Genomic DNA, 13,806 nt, shown 5'->3' with positions numbered 1-13,806 from the left:
AGAAAAGAATGTTTGAAAATCAGAAACCATACTGCAGGCCAAGGAAATCAAGTGGGGAAACAGTTTTTGAAGTACATTTTGAGATAATGGGGTTTCTTCCAGTGTGTTTCTAGCCCTAATTTTGCCTCTTTGATTCACATAGTGGACTCGGCAAGCAAGATACCTCATTTATGCAGGAGACTGAAACAAACAGGTTGACGTTCCTTGTGCATGGATGTGACTGCAAGCCTATCTGTGACCTTTAGGGCTCATTCTTCAGTTCCATAAACTTATTTTCTTTTCATGCACAGCTTCCCTATTCAGCTCCCAGGGGAATGCATCTTGTCCAATTAGTGTCCTTTTCTATTTTCCGCTTTTATGTTTGAAAACAGTATCAAATTATTTTGTTGGGAATTACTCGCGCCCTGTGGTTGCAGTAGCCGAGTACTGGTCTTTATTTCAAACAATGCTTACTGAAGCCACAGAAGGTAAGAACTTTTCACCCTTTGAATCACAATACTTGCAAGGAATTCATTGCTGTATTTCCAAGTACACCACTCGAGCTGGGAAACGCTAGACATGGACAGTATTCAGTACAGTGCGTGGCTTTGCTGCAGCACGCAGCGCTGAACATCGCTATTCTTGATTTATGTGTTCTTGCTTCTACATTATTAGTTTTTGACTCCGTGCCTGCAGTTCCTGAACTGGTCTCTTCTTTCACAAATACATGAAAGCACATCATGAGCCTGAGATAAGCAGCTAATATTATTACAGTGAGGGAGAGTTCAAAGATCAGCAAAAAAATCACGCCACACGTTCATGTTCTTAAAAACATGACTTTAAAGCTGAAAGAATCTTAAAAGCCATGATTGCTTGGTTCAGGCGTCCTAGTGCAAGAGGAAAATGTGACTGAGATGTGAAAGGTAAGAATAGGATTTTTCATACTTTTATATCCAGGAACAAAAGGAAAGAAGGGAAATGGGTCTTGCTACAATTTACTACATATTCCATTTTATGAGGGATTGTAATGCGTGTCCTTCATTTAATTCACAGAGCATCAAATACTAAACTTACTTTATACTCGCTATCTTTTTGACCACAATGAAAGTCTTATCAATGCTTAGCATAGCAACATCACTCGTACCTTTGGGCATTCCTCTGCCATTTTTCTCACTGCATCCAAATATCCTTGCATTCTGCTGCCAAGGTGAATTTATTCATCCAAGACTGTCAGTTATAGACTGAAGAGATTTCTTTTATCTGCCTAGTGTTCTAATATTGAAATTGCCCTAAAAGGAGTGAGATCTAAAGTCCAGAGGGCGAGCGCCTATATTTGGCATTTTGCAGCCTCTTTGATCTTTTTTCATCCAAACACAAGCTCAGGCACACATGTTACTGTGCAGCCCTCTGATCTTTTTCCTGTGCCAGGCTCCACAGCAAAGCTGTTCAGCCAAACTCTTCGATTCCTCAAGAGCAAGTCTCACCCATCAACTTTTCACGAATCTAAACCAGAGACTTGCTCACTGGGTGTGATCTCACATGCACAAATCCCATCAGCTCTTTTCCATTCACATTAACGTAACGACCTTTGTATTTGGTCAACAACCACAGAAGACAACAGCAGCAGGGGCAGCTGCTACCACCACTGGCTGACATTCCCCCTTAGATAAAATTATTTTTCTTCTTCAGGATGATGTGCCACTGCCAGACAGCTTTGCTATTCTGCAGTGAGAATTTCTCAGAGATAACGATTATCAGCTTCCCAGATTCTTGACCTTTTGCTCTTCCCCTACTGGAAGTCTCTCTTCCATTGTTCATCTCCTTTAGTTTTAATTACATTCCTTCCCAGACCATTTTCTGTTCTAGTCTATGTAGGACACTTCACTTTGCAGTGATAACTTCCTGGTAAGCCTTGTCAAAGAAGGAAATGCCCTACTTTTTTTATTTCTGACTTGTTTCTCATGTGCACTGCGTCTTAGTTTGGAGCACATTTAGCTTCAACTTCAACTTGCAGAGCATTAAGTCTGGAGCACATTTAGCTCAACCTCAACTTGCAGAGCATTATTAATGTTTTATATCAGAAGTTATTTCAACATAAAATAGGGAGCTGTAGAAATGAAGTGTATAGTAAAGACTGCTGCTAAAGCCAATTGCTAAGTTATGACCGATACTGTTTTTCCACAGAACTCTGCAGCACCATTCCTTGACAAAATAAATTCTCTAATTTTTTTTTTGTTTTTGCTATTATAAACATGTCAAGTTGAAGAGCAAGGCAAGCCGGTTCCTGAACATTTCAGATAACAAGACATAGAGTGCAAATGTGTATATTATGTATTTCTTTAACGACTGGTTACAGATTATACTATTAGGTGGGATACTATAATAGAGAAATGAGGCATGAATGCATTTCATAAAATAGATATGTATAATTTTGACAGTAAAATGAAAAGTGCTGTTACATTCTCACTCAACATCAAGCATTTCCTCTATGCATCTCAAATTATCAAGAATGGCTAAAAAATTTATGGGAGATTACCGTACTTGTTTCAGACTATTCATCGGAAGCCTTACGTACCAAGGTGCTGCTCCTTGGCAGGCGAGAGCAGAAGGTTTGAAGTTGACTTTCAGAAGTGCAGTGTGCTGTTGTTTTAGGTGTGTACTCACCATGTTGACACACACTGACAAATCTCTCCTAACCTGGCAATGAAATATCTCCTTCAGCTTGCTGAGGCCCTAAGTTCACATTTACAGAGAGGAGTGTTGTCTTCAACATTAAAGAGTATTGGTTTGCAAATCTGTACCTTCACTTGTACTCAGCCTCCTTTGGCATACTGCAAGTTCAGTGCCTCCCAAATAGTGAATTCGCAGGTGGAAAGCTATAGTAAAGAGAAGCCGCCTCGATAGGGTATCTCTGCATTGCTAAACCAGAGACAAAATGGATATCTTACTGATTGAAAGTGAACAAATCCATACTGCATACACCATCACTTCTCTTATCATTTCATCACCTGTATGGAGATCTCCCGTCCTGCCCTGATTTGAAATAGGGCACGGCAACTTACTAGGAACTCTGGAAGCTCTAGTTCTGACTACCTTTAACCATTGTGTGGATTGTTGAAAGAGAGGAAAAGACTCTCAGCTTCAACATAATGAAATTTCTTATTTTTCCCCTTTTACTGTTTCTGAGTTGCTTTCCTCATTTTGACGTGCATTTTTATTTTCGTCTGCAGAGTGACTGAATGAGCCTGATAAGAATGAAAAAAGTGAAAATAACCTCCAGACGCATGGATAGACAAATGATTAATTTTTTTTGCAGTTCTCCTTTAGTCCCATGGAAATACACACTTCAGTAACCTGCCTTTAAAAAAATATTATTACTTGAAATATCATATGTACATATTCCTTTATTTCTGCACAGTGCATTCCACATCTTAAAAAGTTTAGCATCTTGCTTGTGAATTCACAGTACAGACACATCAGGAGACCCAAAATATTAAGCTGTAACTTCCCTCTGAGATATAGCAGGTACATTTTTTAAAAAATGGAACCATAAACAATGAGATAGTCATATGTCTTGCTAATATTGTTTTGTTTTGCTTAACAAGAAAGAACCAAATGTGTCATAAATGACAATTTGATATATGTTTGTAGGCTTGTAAATTATGACAAGTGGATTGAATTATTTTGTTTTGAAGTTGACTACTGTCTAAGAAGAGTGGCCTTTTTCCTTTATTTTTATCTGGAATACTGTTAAACACAAGAGAAAAAAAAATCAAATTCTTTCCAGTCTTATAGACTTTTAAATATATGAAAGAAGTTTCCTTCCATTCTTTTTCCTTCCTGCTCTGCTGCTTTTCCTTCTCCCTCTCCTGTTTTCCCTTTCCTTTCCACTGTGCCTAGCTGTGAGAAAACGGTGGACGAATAAGGACTACAGAAAATAGGCCCAAGAGTAATTCTAAGAAGGAGCTAAAGTAAATTGCAGCCCAAAGTCAAATTCTAGACAGGAATTTATCTACCTACTTAGTTTTTCAATGCCATTTGGGCAGAAAATTCAAAGTCACAAAACCACAAAGGCCGGAAGGACATTAAAAATATTTGCATCAGCTAAATTTCTTTGTCCTACTCAACCAAGTGTCAGCCAACTCAAGCTTAAATTTGAGCAGCCGGTCTGCTTTTCCCGTTCCTTTACCTGATGGCTGCCTTCCGTGGGGAAAGAGTCTTTATCCCGCTTTCATCTGGGAGTCTTATGCAACTGTTTGCACAGCTGGTTAAATAATTCAGGTAATGGTCTTTTATCTTAGCAATGTGGTCAGGATGAATTTTTCAGCCCAGGTTTAATGAAGACATTTTCTCAGCTGGAAAGTGATTGACAATTTATCTTTTCACCTTCTCCTGTTATAACCGCAGCTTTTCAGGCTTTTTTTTGTGTCTAATTTGTCATAACATTAAAAGGGTAGTTTTTGGTCTTTTTTTGGTAAACTGGCATTCTGCACACCAGTCATGAACAATTCACTGAAACAGGCCATAACTCATCTGCAAAACAACAGGCCCATCTGAATGAAAATCCCTGCACAGAATGTGTCTAGTGGAAATGGAGCTCAAAGAAGTGAATCAACACCTTCCCTTGTGATAGCTCACTCATTTCCATATGGAAAAGTTCTTGATGCTCATTTTCCACTCCATCACACAGTGAGGCAAACAAGCACGAGTCCAGCACATGTGCTGCAGAAAGACTGACCACCCGCACAGCCCAATGCAAAATGGCTTCCAGGGGCAGGTATCTGGGGGGAGAGGTGCAACGTGAATTTATCATGCTGGGGTTGCTTCTTTACTTTTTTGCCACAGACTGCCAAACTTCTCACTCCTTTTGTTGTATGGTGCTGCATTCCTCCCACACTTTGCTGCAGTAAGCCCCCGCCGTGCATATTCTCTTAAGTTTTCACAAGAACAAGAATTCTTTCCGAACTCACAGTTCTGACACACCTTACATATACACGCACAAATAAACAGTGTGCCAATGGTTCTTTCTGGACAGCAGGAAGAACAGTTCCGGTGCGGGTGCAAGGAGGAAGAGGTGCAGGTGAGCGGGGAGGATGGAGGCAGTGTGGCCTAAATGGAGGTGTTACCTGGGGACGGAGCAGCTTCTGGGGCTGGGGTGCGCCTCAGCTGTGTATGTGCATCCTTTTGAAATGAGTGCAGCCAATTACTGAAAGGGACTTCTCTTTTCAAAGATGAGACTGAATTACGGTAGCCAGGCTTTTATCTACAAGACCTCAACACTCATTCCCTGCTATACAATTTCCCTCAAATAGGAGCTCAGTGCCCCTGAGCCCTGTGGGGTCTGTGCTCCTGTTTTTTGCGGGGGTGTGCTCCTGCCCCACAACAGCTTCCTGCGCAAAGTGTCTTTAATCCTGAGGCTCCCTGAGGCTGCTGGTTTGTTTCTGTGCCACTCCTCCCTGCCCCTCCAACTTAGCTCATCTATTACTATACAAATAAACCGTGTGCCTTGTCGATATAAATACCAGAACATAGCCTTTCAAATGAAAGGAGCGTCGGTGTGTATATATTTTGTATAACAGATTGTCCCTTGCTGTATGGTCTGCTTACACTATCAGAGCTACATGCGTGGGCCTTTAGTGAAAAAAGGATGTAAAGCTGGTCTGTTTGGCCAGGCATTTTGTTCACATAATGACTTGCAATGTTGCTTTTTCTCTCCTTAATTTTTCTTTTTTTTTTTTTTCCAGGCTGAAAGGGTCACAAAAAGTGGACTTAACAAACCCAATTTACTGCACTACATTTAAAAAGCAAATTTAGCAAAAGGAAAGCAATATTATGTGGGTGTATTTTTTTTTCTTTTTCTTTTAGGACAGTGGAGTACTGAGATGGTAAACAACTATTGCTAGATTCAGGTCCTATGGTTAGTTTAGAATAACATCCTTATTCCTTTGGAGCACCAGTCACATGCAACATATGCAGGCTTTGTGGAGATGGGACTTTTCTAGGTATGACTTTCAACTGCACCTGCCTTGTAGGCCCCCTAAAGAGCTGATCTGTCTGGCTCCACTGGGAACACCCAGGAAAACCTCTTAATGCAGCTTGAAAATAAGGACTGTGTGTTCAAATACAGCACGGCTGAAAATGGAGAGCTACCTTTTGACATGCAGTCTGGAGCTGCCCTTCCACCCTCACTACACCAGGAATGAAAAAGAGCGCAAGCTAGCTTGGCTATAGCCTCCCTGACTTATGTTTGACAAAGCAAATTAACATGGGACAAGAATATTAACAACTGAACAAATGGTATTACTAAGTCCCTGATAAAGCCAGAAGTGAAATGGATACTTTCAGGAACATCAGCAGAGCTGTCTGGATTGACAATCAAGGACATTTCTGTCATTAACAGGAACAATACTATTTCTTTTTGCTGAACAACTGTTACTTCTAAGTGCTTTCCAAAGCCACAGAGACATCACATGCTGATTTTCTTGACAGAAATCCAAGCACTTCTTCCTTTCTCATACATGTAAAATGTAATAATGTTGATACATGTCTTCAGCCTTGCTGTTCTGATATTATTACCTATTCAACGGTCTCTCAGTTCTGCTTTTATTACTCAGTTTAGTTTAAAGGACAAGGAACAGCAAACATTCAAGAATGAAGAAACTGGTAAATGTCTATTAGATGAGATATACTACTGCTATCAGAGCAATTAGGAGACACACTGCAGTACTCTAAAAATTTCACATTGATACCTAATGGTATCTACTAATGGATTATTTTTAACATAGTTGCTTTCTTATTAAGCAGGATGAGTCTGAAACAGCATGTTTGTGTGCTTCACTGTCAGCCCAAGTCTTACAAGACTAAAGTATATAACAGCATGTTGTATTGTAATTATGAAATTTACTGTAGAGTTACAGTTCCCATTTAGAAAATTCTAAGATCGTATCCTCTGTTCTTTGCAAAAGGAAGCTGAAGTTAGACACTGCAAAAAAACACTATTCGATGATTTATCTAAAGAAGAATGAAAGAAGAAACATGGTAAGTATGGGCAGCAAGCACAACTGTCGCAAAGTTCCTCTCGGAAACTGCGTGTTACATGAACCATAGTTACATATTTGTGTAGTACTGATGTATCTACGGATCTATGGGAAGGTTTAAAAACACACATCACTCCTCAGCTTGTGGCCGTGCACAAATCAAACATGTCCGCTTGATATTTTTCTCCGTCAAGCTCTCTTTGGGTAAGAGAATAAGCTTGTTTGAATAGAGGGAAGTGTCCTAATGGCCTTTTGGCCAGCCTTGTCTCCACGGGTCTGCACGAAACGGTGAGAGAGGGCTACGCCTACCGGAGTTCAAATTTTTGCCATGCTGAGAGAAGCAGAACCAAATCTTGACCAACAGAGAAGCAGCCAGTCCCTGAAATGTGCTTTAAGAGAGAAATATATGTATTGTGTGCTGGACTGAGACAGACAATGTGAATAAAGAGGCACTTATGCAAGGACTGAAGATCTCAAAAATACTCCCCAAAAGACAGTTCAGAGACAGTTAAGGGTGAAGAGAATATATCTTTTGTGGCTTGAGTAAAGATAGTATGGGAAGATTAAAGCCATTGCACTCTTAAGGCATGCTTTGCATTCAAAAGCTCACGTGCTGCCACAGAAGTCAACACAAGAATATGATAATTGGCTGAACAAAGCTGTTTTAACGAGTATAGTTAATTACTTTGTAGCCACCTACATTTTACTCTGATGAAGCAAGAAGCAGCAGCAGCAGTAAAAGCAGAAAGTATGAGAGGTTGTTGATGGTTAAAAAATAAAAATATCTGAAAAGCACTATGATACCAAGGTCAGTCAGAGAATGCTGTTCAGAGGTGATAAATCCAGATGACAATTCTGTACGAAGTTCTGGTATTTGTGAGAAAAGAGAATCAGATCAGAATGAAAGTTCCAAAATGGCAAGAAATATGGTATGAAAAGGAACATAAATAGAAACACAAATGTTACAGGAAATGGTATAGAAATACATAATTATGACAAGCGAATTGTGAATTGTGAATATGCAGTAGAAGTGCAAGTGAATCAACACTACTACTGGGGGACAATTTTTATCTAATAGAAATAGAAAATTTTATCTAAATGAAACAGTTCAGTAGAAGTTCTACAGGCTTTTTACAAGCCAAATCTCTGCATTTCCAAGTCAGACTCCACAAGCAATGCATTAAGATGAATCAAAAGGAAACTGCACAATACCTCCTGTTCCCTGTTGCCAAACGCTGACCATTACAGACGATGTGCCTGGTACCTGGAGGAACTAAACACGTCCAAGCCAGAGGCAGTATCTTACTCTGCATCATAGAGTTTTAAGGAGCTATGGTACAGAATTCCTTCTTAATGAAAGTGCAATATGCAAAGGGTGTTAAGTCTGCAGCATGATTTCACTGCCTTTCCAGAGTGGCTGGAAAGCTCATTAATTTAACTGTGGGAGCAAAGTAAACTTGTAAGGGCTCTGCTGGGTAATGTCACTTTGATTTCTGTTGCCTTCCCTTGGAGAGAAGAATTGAGCAGGAGAGGAAGGAAAAGAAGACAAATAAGCTCAGGGATTGCAGTGCCCAGGAAACATTGGATGGACTGTCAAGAGGTACAGGAGGAGGCTGAGAAGGAACGCACCTCCGCTAAAGGAAAAGGCAGAGAAGCCAAACACACCTTACAAAACTGATGGGAGACATGGGAAGGAACAAGATATGAAGTAAGAAATTAAGGAAACCCAGTAGGAGGGTAAGGTCTGTAAAGCAAAAAAGAGATGCAGAAGAAAGGCAGTGAATTTGCAGAGAGGAGGAGGAATTGTCTTAGTCCGGATCAGATCTCTGCCTGCTGATGCTGCTACTAAAAGCTGGAGAGGAGACAAGGCAGGAAAGAGCTAAGACAGTGACTATTGGAGTTCATTAACAGTTAAGGGAGGAGAGTTACCTGAGTTTAACCAAAGGGGTTAGAGAGGGCCAAAGAACAGCACATACAGCCTGAACCTTCCAGGGAAGCTGGCAGATGGAGGAACAACTGCCTCTTTTCAGAGGAGCCTGTGGAAGCACCTGGGCTGGGACGGCAGAGGGCTGGATCCCGGATGCTTGCCGCTGGGCTGACCGTGAATTTGTCCTGAACCACATAAAAGGATGATGTGGCTGTCAGAGATCATCCAAGGGTCAAGCACAACCTTAGGAGTGCAGCCCAACCTCAGCAGGGACTGCCAGGCAGCTTGAGGATGTCCTTCTGTCTTCCTTCACTGAGCAGCCTCTACCAGTTCTTTCAGCAACCAGAGGAGCACAAAACAGACAGAGGCTGGCAGGGCAGCAGGCCAACAATTCAACCAAAGAACTTCTCTGTAGCGACCTGGCTGAACTTAGACAAAGCAGTCGTGGAGCATGCTGAGTGAAAGCAGTGAGGCTGTAACAAGCAACTCCCAGGGAGTGACTCAGGATAGTGAGATGATTCAGAAGTTGGGGTGAACAAGATGCTTGGGACCTTCTCACAGGGCAGCCTTATGCTTCTGGTCAGACCAAATATCATGAGTAATAGCAGCTTTTTTCTCTGCAATAATTTGTCCTATTGAGCGTTGTCAAAGTTTCAGTTAATAGTGAGCTTTTAACCCATTTTCATCTGAATTTAAAGCCTGGCTGGCAATTGCTGGCATGCCAGGGCTTTGACGGAGACCTGGGGTTGCAGGCTGGGGGCAGGTCTCACCTCCTCCTACATGACTGAGTGACTGCACAGGGGCACTTCAAAGCCTTTCAGGATTTCATTTCTGATACTTCAAAAAATTAGGTCCAGAGAAAATGTTCCTTCTGTGCACCTGGCTTAGCTCTCTGTATGTGACAGCAGAATGGAAACTGCTGAACAAAAATAATATGCCAGCTAGGAAGTGTCACTTCCAAAGTGCTAATACGCATATAATTAGTTCTACTTTTAAGATTTATCTGTTTAAATGTTCATATTATGCATACATAATATGCAGTTATAGTTAATAGTTTCCAGCTCATATATCTCACGATTTCATAACAGCAGAATTTGATTAGGCTGATTACCCTTATACCTTGTTTAATGCTATAATTTTATTATAAAACATAATCTGGGCGACTTGTGGCTCCACTGGTTTTTTAGTATGCGTGTATTTTCAATCCTTTTTGTGAATGCTTTGTTAAGATCTTTATTGTTCACCAAGTTTTTAGACCTTTGAAACCAATTACTTTAGTAACAATACTTTACAGTACTGTACAGTACTTTACAGGAGTACACATTCTTGAAATGCAAAGTGGCGCTTTTGATCATAATCCTCCACAAAATTGGAATTTAGAAATCTATTTGGCCATAAAGATATTAAAAACTCAAAGTCTGCATAACTCCAGTTAGTGCTTCCAACTTTCACTATGAAAAAAATATTTTCTCTATGTAAGTCCTTCCCTTCTTCAGGCAAAGGGGAGACTAAACAAAATAAACTCTAGCTCAATTAGTGTCCAGATTATATGAAATTAAAAATTAAACTTCTTTCGGATTTGATATCAGTGGGATTTAGAAATGGAAAAAAGCCATGAAAAGAAACAAGTCCAAAGGTTTTAATATGTGCCAGAGTAGTGACTGCCAATTTTTGAGATGCTTTTGTTTTCCAAAGATTTCCTCTTTTCACTGAAAAGTTGTTCTAAAAAAAAGGAAAAAAAAAAAGATTGAATTGTTTTCATAAATCTGTTCTCAAATCATTGAAAATTCAGTTGAACTGATGTAAGTTCTTTGGATCCTTGCTCCAGTTACACAAACACATTTGCACAAGAGCATAGTTAACAAAGATATTACTGAATAGTCTCAAAAGACTGATCTTTTTATTACTAAAACCCACAATATTTTTACTCCAATGTCACTTCTTCCGTTTAAACAGATGTGTGACAACTACAGGGTGAAACAACCCAGCCATACTCAGAGCTAGCTGAAAAATGACATTTCTAGTCTACTGGATATTCTGACAGTTGGAAAGTTTTACTTCGGAGTGGGAAAAGAATCTAAATTCACCATGGAACATAAATTCTATCCCCTTCCCAAAATATTTTGAGAATCTGAATAACACAATAGAGAAAATAAAATCCATCAACTCTGACATTAAAAGAAATGCAATTAGCAATGAAATGGAAATATTTTGCTATTACTAAAACAGAACAGGGAACTCAGAATTATTTATTCTCCGAATCTTATTCCTTGCCTGATGCTTAAGGGAAACATTTCCATTTCAACGAGACTTCATTTTTTATCCCACGCTACCTACAAATGTGAATATGGGAGTGTGATACGCACGTATACCATGTCACTCCCACGCAAGCTCTTATAGGATGGAGATGGTTTCCATCTATTTTGGCAAGAGTAACAGATGCCTCTGGAAACCCAGCCTAGTCAGATTTAATGCTACAAACTGTCAGCACTGAAAAGCAAAGTCACAAAAATGTTTGCTGATCCTAGAATAAAAAAAGGGCAAAACAGTCGTGCTTATATCTTCTTCTTCAAAAGGGAAATACATAGACACAGATTTGGTGCATGGGGATTTTATGTTAAAAAGAAGTAAGTGGATATGATGGATGTTTTTAAAAATGCTGTTTTGGCAAGAAAAATAAAACGACACTTTTTCTTTTTCTTCACTTATTCCTTGTATCTTTACATAACCACTGCAAATGTTAAAAAAAAATTTAGTATTAACTTGTCCAGGGTATCACAGAAAAGACGATTGGAACAGACCTTGAGAGGTCATGTGGTCCAACCCCTACCCCAAGGCAGGATCTGCACTTCCTGCGCTAGTCCTCAAAGATGTCTAATCTGTTCTTAAAGACAGACTGCGAAGGGCAAGGGTTCACTATCGTTGTCTGCCAGCTTCAAGGCTCCAAAATCTTCACTGTGAAGTTTTTCCAAATGTGAAATCTGAATCTTCCTTGTTGCAATTAAACAGATTACTGTTTCACCACGGCTACAGGGAGGAGATTAGTATCTTTGCATCCACGAAAGGCTCACACACTTGCAGATTTGGGGTAAGTGAAATTGCCTAGCTTTCTCAGTAATTATTTCAGCTTGAGAATTCTAATGAGACATTGGTTGGAGGTAATTGTTTAAGGAAGTGCATAAATAGCAGCTTGGAAATAACACTAATACTTACTGAGGGGAATAGCCTGTCCTTTGGGTTCTCCCTAAGCCAGCTGGACATAACCTAACCCAGACCAGGAAGTCTGCATGAAAGAGGATCAGGTGTGAAAGAGGACTACTTACAGACTCAGTAAATAACCATGTACTTCATGACACATGGTACCTTAAATTCTCCCTATGATGAAAAATACAGGCCTATCAACCACCTAATAGGGAATATAATATCCATTTTTTTGCCATCATGCAGACGTCATTAAGATACACTCAGGAGCCACCAGCTACTTCTGTGGTAGGCCACAGTAGGCTACACAAAAACTACAGGCAAGTGGTGAGAAACTTCTGCCCTGATTAAAACCCGAGGTCCTCAATCAGCCAGTACAAATGCCAGCATGATTTAAAGTGCCTGCTGTACCCAGCAGATGCCTTAATTTCAATAGGGGTCCTCACTATCCCCTATATCGAATGCCTTGCCAAACTTACCCACTGAAACAAGTGGTAGCATGTGTCACAGGTAAACACTGAAATTACCCTCTGTGGAAAGGGATGACTATTCCCGGCTCATTCGAAGCTTTAGTCTCTCAGCACACAGGACAGGACTAACTCACGAAAAGGAGAACAACACATGCCCTCCCTACTGAACAGTTTCTCATTCCTCTGTGTATCCTCACCGTGCTTCTGTGTCCTCTTGGCAGGACCTAAAAAGATCCGCAGCGGATGCACCAATGCGCAATTAAATATTACAGACGTGCGCTAATGCTTTGGGAACGTGCCCGCTACCAAAGCCCTGCCAATTTACAGATTATTGTAAGAATACCTTAAAACTGGCAGCAGCGCCATTCCACCTGCTGTCTTTGTTAGGGATCAACGTTTCTAGCCCTGTCTCCACTTCAGGACACAATACATAGTGAAGCAGCACCTGCTGCTCTCATGTCTTTGACGGGCATATGTAAAAGCTGGAGAGTAGATCCAGGTGCTCAGAGTCCCGCACACTGCCTCAGCCAAATGCATGCTGACAGAAATGTGAAGTTATCTCACAACACAGATGTTTGGCATTGCTGCCACTGCCTGACACCGGCACTTTATTTTCTTTATCATGCGTGTTGAATTGAAAGCTTTTTTTTTAGGCCCTGACCTTGGCAGCAGTTGCTACCGCATTTCATCATAAAGATAGTAGAATAAAGAGAGGAAAAAAAGAAGAAAAAGGAGAGGGACTCACTGTATTTTCATGATGCCCTTTGTAATCCTGAATACTTAGCTGAGGGCCCTCTAACACTTCACTTATCGCACTACCTCTACATCTTCCATTCCTTCACAGACAGGTTTTTACCCAACCTTAGCATGCCTTTTATATGACTTGAAAACAAACACATTTTTCCAGTCGACTGAGATCCAATCTGTGTTAATTCTACATTGATCTTCTTTGAAAGATACCGTGTTTTAAGCTGCATTTTTGTTACGTTTTGTTTGGCAGATCAGTTTACAGTTCAGCTCATTTGGGGATGAAGTTGCCTATAAATCCTGTACGTGATCTCTCAGGTTCTACTAGTTTATCTGCAAACTGTCACGACCTTCCTTAGTCAATATAATTGAGGATTCTGTAAAACGTTTTGCTAATCTGGCTGTTATGAACAGCCATTGATGACTTAATGACTGAAACGTAGGG

General features: G+C 40.4%; 1 protein-coding gene across 7 annotated transcripts in view; it reads right to left on the bottom strand.

The window, feature by feature from the left end:
- Nucleotides 1-13,806, bottom strand: part of TENM3 (teneurin transmembrane protein 3) — a 327,557-nt gene that overhangs the window by 18,763 nt on the left and 294,988 nt on the right. The gene's annotated exons all lie outside the window — the stretch shown is intronic.

This window comes from Colius striatus, chromosome 3, assembly GCF_028858725.1.
Source record: "Colius striatus isolate bColStr4 chromosome 3, bColStr4.1.hap1, whole genome shotgun sequence".
Taxonomy (NCBI): Eukaryota; Metazoa; Chordata; class Aves; order Coliiformes; family Coliidae; genus Colius; species Colius striatus.
Note: the sequence above shows the minus strand (reverse complement) of the source record. Positions and strands in the feature narration are given on the sequence as shown.